A 9,005-nucleotide genomic window follows, 5' to 3' on the forward strand; every position below is an offset into this window, starting at 1 on the left:
GAAAACAAATAACACAAGGAGACGATGAAGTAGAGAGCAAAGTTTGCCGTGATATATGCAAACTTTGTTTTAATTTTGTTTCAATGGCAAGAATGTAGATGGGATTTTGTTAGCAATGCAATAAAATAATGCCAATAAATATCACACACTACTCGGCCTATATATATCTATATCTAATGACAAGGCTCAGTCTCCAAGGAAATAGTTATTTTGTTATTTCAACTCAAATATCTTGCAGAAATGTTACTGAGTATGTAATATAGTTATTAAATTGATTGTAATTTGTCTTAAAATATATACCTAGAAGCAGTTATGATTATAAATCTAAGTCAGTAGAGGTGCCAGGTAAAATATGAGCAGGAGCCTTTAATCAGACCGAAAGTCTTATTGTTTCTCAACCAATCAGAACACAGGTTTGATGGCTTTGCATACAAGAAACACTGCATAGGCAGTTTCATTTCTAACACAAGTAAGTGATTACTAATTGTCCTTATGTTGTCCTTCTTGTCCGAATACAGTTAGGACACAGTAGAAATAATCAGGACATCGAGACAGTTTGTTATAATAAAACGGACAATATCTTTCCGTCAACGTAGCGTCAGTGGCCGCCATCTTGGTTTGTGGTCGGCTCTATGACAAGTGAAATTTACAAAAGCATCAGTTTCCCTTTATCATATGGTATTGTCCTTATGTTAAATAAAGTGTCCGAAAAGATCAACCATGATGGACAAGTGAGATTTGTGTAAACATGTGGTATAACAAGGATAAGGACAACGATTATATTCAGGCCAAGCGGCGGGACGACATTTTGACAGACGACCATTGACAACTTTGGCCCAGTGAAGCATCAATATGCCATGTATCCAGGAATTGATGTTGTCCCTATGTGTCATTTAACAATTCGGACACGAACAAGTTTGCTAAAATATTTGGTAAATGCAAACAGAGAAAACGGACAGCAGACTGTCAATTAGAGTCAGTAACTCGAATACCGTACACGTTTGGCCACCGGTATCCCTTGAATCGCTTCCTACACAAATAGAGCCTAGAATGATTGTCGGCAACAAATGTCAAAACACGAAACGACTGTCATATTGCAGGTACAAATGTAGGAAATACAGGTGGTTATACATTGTCCTCTATATCGTAAAGCAAGGCATTTCTACCATAGAATGCAGGAAAATACCAGACGATGAATATGTGGCTTTGATATAAAACGGACATCCAATTTATAATTAGTCACTCAAAAACTTTCACATATTCGTTTAATTTTTAGAAGGGAAATATACCTTTGTTAAAAAGGTGTTTGCAAGTAATAGTGATATTTTATAACTAAAAAATTTGTTAGGTGTATTTGAGGTGTGAAAATATGACATATCGCCGATCTGCCATTGAAAATACTACAGGGCGTTGTTTGAGTGTTTCTAGTTAGTGTTCAAAACATCTTCACATACACCTTCAATTCTTTTATGAGGGGAATATACCATCAGGTGAAAGGTGTTTGCAAGTAATAGTGATAGTTTTATAATTTAAAAAAATTGTTAGTGTGTATTTGAGGTGTGTAAAATATGACATATCGCCGATCTGCCATTGAAATACTACAGGGCGTTGTTTGAGTGTTTCTAGTTATTGTTCAAAAAACATCTTCACATACACCTTCAATTTTTATGAAGGGAATATACCATCAGGTGAAAGGTGTTTGCAAGTAATAGTAATAGTTTTATAATTTAAAAGTTAGTTAGTGTATTTGAGGTGTGTAGAAAATATGACATATCGCCGATCTGCCATTGAAATAATTACAGGGCGTTGTTTGAGTGTTTCTAGTTATTGTTCTAAAACATCTTCACATACACCTTTAATTTTATGAGGGAATATACCATCAGGTGAAAAGTTTTGCAAGTAATAGTGATAGTTTTATTTTATTTTTTTTGTTAGTGTGTATTTGAGGTGTGTGAAAATATGACATATCGCCGATCTGTTCTGATACGCCATTGGTGCTTGTGATGCTTGAGTGTTATAGTTCTAAAACTTCTTTCTTTCTTGTTGATCTTAGTATATGACAAAACTGGAAAGGTGTTTGCAAGGCATTTTGTGATAGTTCTAAACTTCTGTTCTTGAGGGTCTGTGACAGTGTCAGTTAACATTCTGTCAATGCCCATGTCATTCCAATACATGCAATAAGATATCTGAATTAGTTACTAATGTAAAAATGTCTCAAAGTAGATTTTTTATAAAAAGGACAGCTGATGTTAACATGTGTTAAAATTGATAGTTTTGTATGTTCTTTAACATGTTTGGGGAGGGATGGCCGTGGTGTATCATTTATTCTTTCATTCATTCACATATGTTCTTTTTCTTTGTTCTTTTCTTAATTTCTTTCATTCATTACACATAAAATTCTTGCTCTTAATTAATTCATTCATTCATTGTAAATTCCGACCTATACAATACACTGGCTGAAGTACTCGTTAAAAACGCAGCCGAAGTTGCGCTGGGACCGAACCAAGTCACTGTGTGCGCTCAGCCTAACGTAAATGTTGTTGACAGGTCACCGTAACCCGAGAAATGTCAAACAGATCAAATTCGTTATTCAGTTCAGTCAAGTGTAATTTTCATTAGTATCCATCATGGAATACATTTTAAAACACTTCTGAGCAAGAAAGTTATCAGAAAATCGTCATTAACAAGTGTAATAAGTCATTGTTTATCTGGGTCAAAAGTCACACTTACTTTCTATAAATAGCCACGAAGCAGGAGTGTACACAAGAAATAGTCCCTGACAAACATCGGTGTTAACACTCAAAATACACAATGATTCAAGACAGTGAATAAATATATCATTTGGAGACATGAAATACATAAGTCTGTACAATAATAGTACACAATGACATCAGTAGTAGAATCCTTCATGGATGTAAATAGCGTAGTGACACACAGTGGTAATTAGGTCATGTCTGACAAGTGCTGCTACCGCGAACGTTCAGTGCTTGATAAAACAACTATCAACAGTGAATATGCCCCCTTAAAGATGCCTCAGATCTGTGAACTTCAGAACCAGGTAACTGTCTATGATGTTGTTAGGTTATTATTTACTTTAATGTTAAAAATATGGATGGACATTTGCAGATAGATCGTGATATAACGAAAATAGGTGACACTTATGATTGACATGATGTTTTTAATACTTATACTATATCAATTTAGATTCTATTACAATATAAAACTCAAAGCTACACCTTCTTTGAGTCTACGATAGAAATCTAATTTCGAAACAAGTGTAATACCAGATGACCATAACTGATTATCTATGTCAATGCATCTTTGCTTAAATGGCGATATGAAAGTAGAGATATTTCCAACACCTTGACTGGCCCACACGTTGCCAAAACCATAACTGTACAAAAAAGATTTCACCTTAAAAGCCCAACAATCTATACCTTTTTCAGCAAGACAATACTAATACTCATATACCTTATTTAAGATTACATTCTCAACTTGAGACAGGAGGCGCGCCCAATATTTAACAATTGTAATATACTGGTTTACCTTTAATGAATAACGACCAATCTCAGCACACGCGTGGCATGTTTCTTGAAAGACCTAAAACCTGTTTACAGAACGAATCGTGTACATTCACTACAGCTGACGATGGATGGAAACCTCAGACGTCTGTTGTGCCCTTAAACGCACAATGGTCTTAAGTGCACAGAAATCATGAATATTCATGAGTGGGCGGAGCTTATGTCACTACGTCACATACACGGCACAGTATCTTCCGCAGAACTAGTAGAGGGAGTTGACCTATGATTCTTCGTCTGTTGTTGCCTTATACAATGCGACAGCTACGACATGCATATGAGGTATATGTAAACATGAAGTATACGTGCCGTTTATTCAATATAATGTGCTGTATTGAAGTTTTGCGACGCAACTTCCCACGGTGAAGGAGTTCAAGCGAGAAAGCCTCCTCGAGAACAACCACGGTACCTAGCGTTGCGATGGAAACATTCACATGTCAATATTGTCATTGCTCAGTCCTGACTTTTCATAACTCTCCAACCAAACACAATAACATCTCTTGTCAACCAACTAAATACTTATACAATACATATGTACGTAAATATTGCCAGATCTAATTAAACTATCTCCACGTATTTCAATAGCGTCAGCTCTAATAGGCGTCTAATGAAGGAAGGAAAGGTTACCCAGGCAGGCCAAAGTAATGCTACCTTTCCATGGCTATCAGGGCACTACAAACTTTGAAAAAAATATTTGAGATTTATATCCCAGGGTGACCTAGCATGGCAACAAATATTTCTGGAATTTGGGTCGTGTATCTGAAGTATCTGAGGAATCCCTCCAAATGGTAAAATTACTAGTTTCTGGTGTGAAGGTGCAGATAAATATATTAAGGATAAAAAAAGAAACACCATGTCAACACCTCGGCCAGTTTAAATGTCTGGCAAAGTATATCCCTCCAAAGATACCATACTGCCAGGGTGTTTTGGTACTTTGGCAAGTCTTACTGAGTTTACTGAGTTAACTGACTGGCAGTTAAAATCACTTTCAATTATTTTCAACTTAACTTCCCTCTAAAGTAATTAATTGTAAAATCATTTTCATGGCATTTTCAACACCCCTTTCAACCTGATCCCTTTGACCATGTACAACTCCTTCTAGACTGAAAATTTCATTCACTCTCTCTCCCATTTCAGCCAAGCTGGGCCGCTTCCTCGGCGTGTCAAGGCGGACAGTCAGTGTGCACCACAGAGGTTCTGCCAGCTGCCCAGGAGAGCTTCATCCAGCCCCAAGCACCCCAGGGGACTAGTAGGAAATGAAAAGCATGTTGTTTTTTGCTGTGCCTTTTTTAAAAAGGTCCATTGTGCATTTAAGGTTTTCTGTGCACTTAAGGTTTCCTATAGCAGTCCTTAAGTGCACAGAAAACCTTAAATGCACAATGATGTCTTGGACCCTCCCTGCACCCTCTTGGCAGTTTTGGGCTGGTGCAGAGGCCCCACCTGATCCCTTTGACCATGTACAACTCCCTCTAGACTGAAAATTTCATTCACTCTCTCTCCCATTTCAGCCAAGCTGGGCCGCTTCCTCGGCGCGTCAAGGCGGACAGTCAGTGTGCACCACAGAGGTTCTGCCAGCTGCCCAGGAGAGCTTCATCCAGCCCCAAGCACCCCAGGGGACTAGTAGGAAATGAAATGCATGTTGTTTTTGCTGTGCCTTTTTTAAAAAGGTCCATTGTGCATTTAAGGTTTTCTGTGCACTTAAGGTTTCCTATAGCAGTCCTTAAGTGCACAGAAAACCTTAAATGCACAATGATGTCTTGGCCCCTCCCTGCACCCTCTTGGCAGTTTTTGGTTGGTGCAGAGGCCCCACCTGATCCCTTTGACCTCATTCATTCACTCTCTCTCCCATTTCAGCCATGCTGGGCCGCTTCCTCGGCGCGTCAAGGCGGACAGTCAGTGTGCACCACAGAGGTTCTGCCAGCTGCCCAGGAGAGCTTCATCCAGCCCCAAGCACCCCAGGGGACTGGTAGGAAATGAAAAGCATGTTGTTTTTGCTGTGCCTTTTTTAAAAAGGTCCATTGTGCATTTAAGGTTTTCTGTGCACTTAAGGTTTCCTATAGCAGTCCTTAAGTGCACAGAAAACCTTAAATGCACAATGATGTCTTGGCCCCTCCCTGCACCCTCTTGGCAGTTTTGGTTGGTGCAGAGGCCCCACCTGATCCCTTTGACCATGTACAACCCCTCTAGACTGAAAAATTCATTCACTCTCTCTCTCCCATTTCAGCCAAGCTGGGCCGCCTCGGGCGCCATTGGGACAGTCAGTGTGCACCACAGAGGTTCTGCCAGCTGCCCAGGGAGAGCTTCATCCAGCCCCAAGCACCCCAGGGGACTGGTAGGAAATGAAATGCATGTTGTTTTTGCTGTGCCTTTTTTAAAAAGGTCCATTGTGCATTTAAGGTTTTCTGTGCACTTAAGGTTTCCTATAGCAGTCCTTAAGTGCACAGATAACCTTAAAAGCACAATGATGTCTTGGCCCCTCCCTGCACCCTCTTGTCAGTTTTTGGCTGGTGCAGAGGCCCCACCTGATCCCTTTGACCATGTACAACTCCTCTAGACTGAAAATTTCATTCACTCTCTCTCCCATTTCAGCCAAGCTGGGCCGCTTCCTCGGCGTGTCAAGGCGGACAGTCAGTGTGCACCACAGAGGTTCTGCCATCTGCCCAGGAGAGCTTCATCCAGCCCCAAGCACCCCAGGGGACTAGTAGGAAATGAAAAGCATGTTGTTTTTTGCTGTGCCTTTTTTAAAAAGGTCCATTGTGCATTTAAGGTTTTCTGTGCACTTAAGGTTTCCTATAGCAGTCCTTAAGTGCACAGAAAACCTTAAATGCACAATGATGTCTTGGACCCTCTTGGCAGTTTTTGGTTGGTGCAGAGGCCCCACCTGATCCCTTTGACCATGTACAACCCCCTCTAGACTGAAAATTTCATTCACTCTCTCTCCCATTTCAGCCAAGCTGGGCCGCTTCCTCGGCGCGTCAAGGCGGACAGTCAGTGTGCACCACAGAGGTTCTGCCAGCTGCCCAGGAGAGCTTCATCCAGCCCCAAGCACCCCAGGGGACTAGTAGGAAATGAAATGCATGTTGTTTTTGCTGTGCCTTTTTTAAAAAGGTCCATTGTGCATTTAAGGTTTTCTGTGCACTTAAGGTTTCCTATAGCAGTCCTTAAGTGCACAGAAAAACCTTAAATGCACAATGATGTCTTGGCCCCTCCCTGCACCCTCTTGGCTGTTTTAGGTCAAGTTTAAAATCCAACAACAACTTTAACAACATAACAGCACTTGATTTAAGTTTATGAAAACTTTATTGACTCAAGGTGTGATATGGAGGGGTTTTAGACAGAGAGGTCTCCTTCTGAGAGATTTTAGATGCTATCTGAGATATGCACAGTGGTAAGGTCCCTGGTATTAGTGGTATGCTTATAGTATTCTTTAATCATGATCCAGTAATATAATTGTTTCATCAAACTGGTATATATCCTGACTTGTGGAAAATTGCACTTAGAATACCTCCTCACAAGAAATGGAGTGTCAATATAACATACAATTGTTGACGCACAACCTTGTTGGAAGCTTCCAAGTGAACATTCTTTAAAGTTATTTCTAACATGCTTTTACTTTGGTTGGAAAGTATAATTGTTATCTGAATACTTATCTCTGCATAAGTGTAGACTCAGCTGTGCCTATATTGATCTTAAAGCCTTTGACCATGTATCCAGGAGCGGTTTGTTGTATAAGCTGTGGGTTAATGGTGTTAAAGGCAAAGTGTTTCGTTTAATAACCGCAGTGTATTCAAAGGTTATATGTTGTTTTCTCTCTTCAGGACAGCCACTCAGAGTTCTTGGAATGCTTATTTGATGTAATAACCGCAGTGTATTCAAAGGTTATATGTTGTTTTCTCTCTTCAGGACAGCCACTCAGAGTTCTTGGAATGCTTATTTGATGTAAAGCAGGATTGTCAGGTGTCACCATTTCTGGGTTTTTGTATATGAATGATATTAATTACTTTCTAGGTGATGATGGACAGAGGAGTATTATATGCTTCCATGTTGCAGTTTGCTGAGGATATGGTAGTGTTATTAGCCTTCAAAAGACACTGTATAAGTTGCAGGTTATTGTACTACATGGCAACTTATGGTTAATGTAGATAGAAGCAAGCAAATGATATCCTGTCAAGATGGTAGATTGAAGAATTATGAAAGGTTTCATTTTAATGGTTCTAAATGAGTAATTGTTTCATCCTACAAATACTTAGAGGTACATTTCTCCAGTTTAGGATCTTGACATGTCATGCTGGCAATGCTTAGCATGTCAGAGTAGGCTTTAAAGGTTATCCTTTCAAGAAGATGTAGTATCAACACTGTGTTCAAGTTGTCAATTAATACATTGTTATATGTAGTAATAAATATACTCTTTGGAATATGTAATGATGACATTCTTAATAATATTTAATGATGAAGACAGAATTGTCATGGTGGTTTCGCAGGGTTGAACGACAATAGGCCCACCAGGACATAAAGCCCCCAGACAAAACACCCTCAGGCTAAATGGCCCCATGACAGAAAACCCTCAATGGGTAGGAAAAAAGGTCATCGATGGAAAGATGTAATAGAATACCAACAAATCTGTTTGCACCACATGAATTTATTCTCACATGAATATATCATATAAAATATAGTATAATATAAGTCTAAACATTAGCAAATGTTGTTGTTATTTGCTTTATTTAATGTTGCACGCACAACTGAGGTATTTCGGCAACGGGGTAGTACACTTATTAAGAAATGAGGTGGAACAAAAACTACCCAAAACAGCAAATAAAAAAAACAACCTAAAAAACACTGAGTATTAAGTGAAATTTGAATTTTTTGTGTGTTGTAGGATGCTGCCTTTTGAGATTTGTTTTGAAATTGTTGACTTTAATTTACGATCACGGCCTAATCCGTCGGATTTCGAACAGTCAGCAGTGCCGATCCGTCGAATCATGCTTGAGTGGTTCTGTGCTAATCGGTCGAATTTCAGACCTTGTTAACACACTGGGCGTGTCTAAGTTCATTAATTAAGGGGTTGGCTTGTACTGGATTAGACTACTTGTGAAGAAAGACAAGGATGAAATTTTATCGATGAAAACTTATTTCACATATTCGTTTAATTTATAGAAGGGAAATATACCTTTAGTTGAAAGGTGTTTGCAAGTAATAGTGACAGTTTCATCATTTTAGAAAAATTGTTAGGGTGTATTTGAGGTGTGTGAAAAATATGACATATCGCCGATCTGATCTGATTCGCCATTGAAATACTACAGGGTGACGTTCGAGTTTTTCTACTTATTATTCTAAAAACTTCTTTCACATGCACGTTTAATTTTTATGATGGGAATATACCATCAGTTGAAAGATATTTGTGATTAATAGTGATAGTTTTATAATTTT

The sequence above is a fragment of the Haliotis rubra genome, unplaced genomic scaffold (genome assembly GCF_003918875.1).
Source record: "Haliotis rubra isolate DU_JTF1 unplaced genomic scaffold, ASM391887v1 Scf346, whole genome shotgun sequence".
In the NCBI taxonomy this organism is placed as follows: Eukaryota; Metazoa; Mollusca; class Gastropoda; order Lepetellida; family Haliotidae; genus Haliotis; species Haliotis rubra.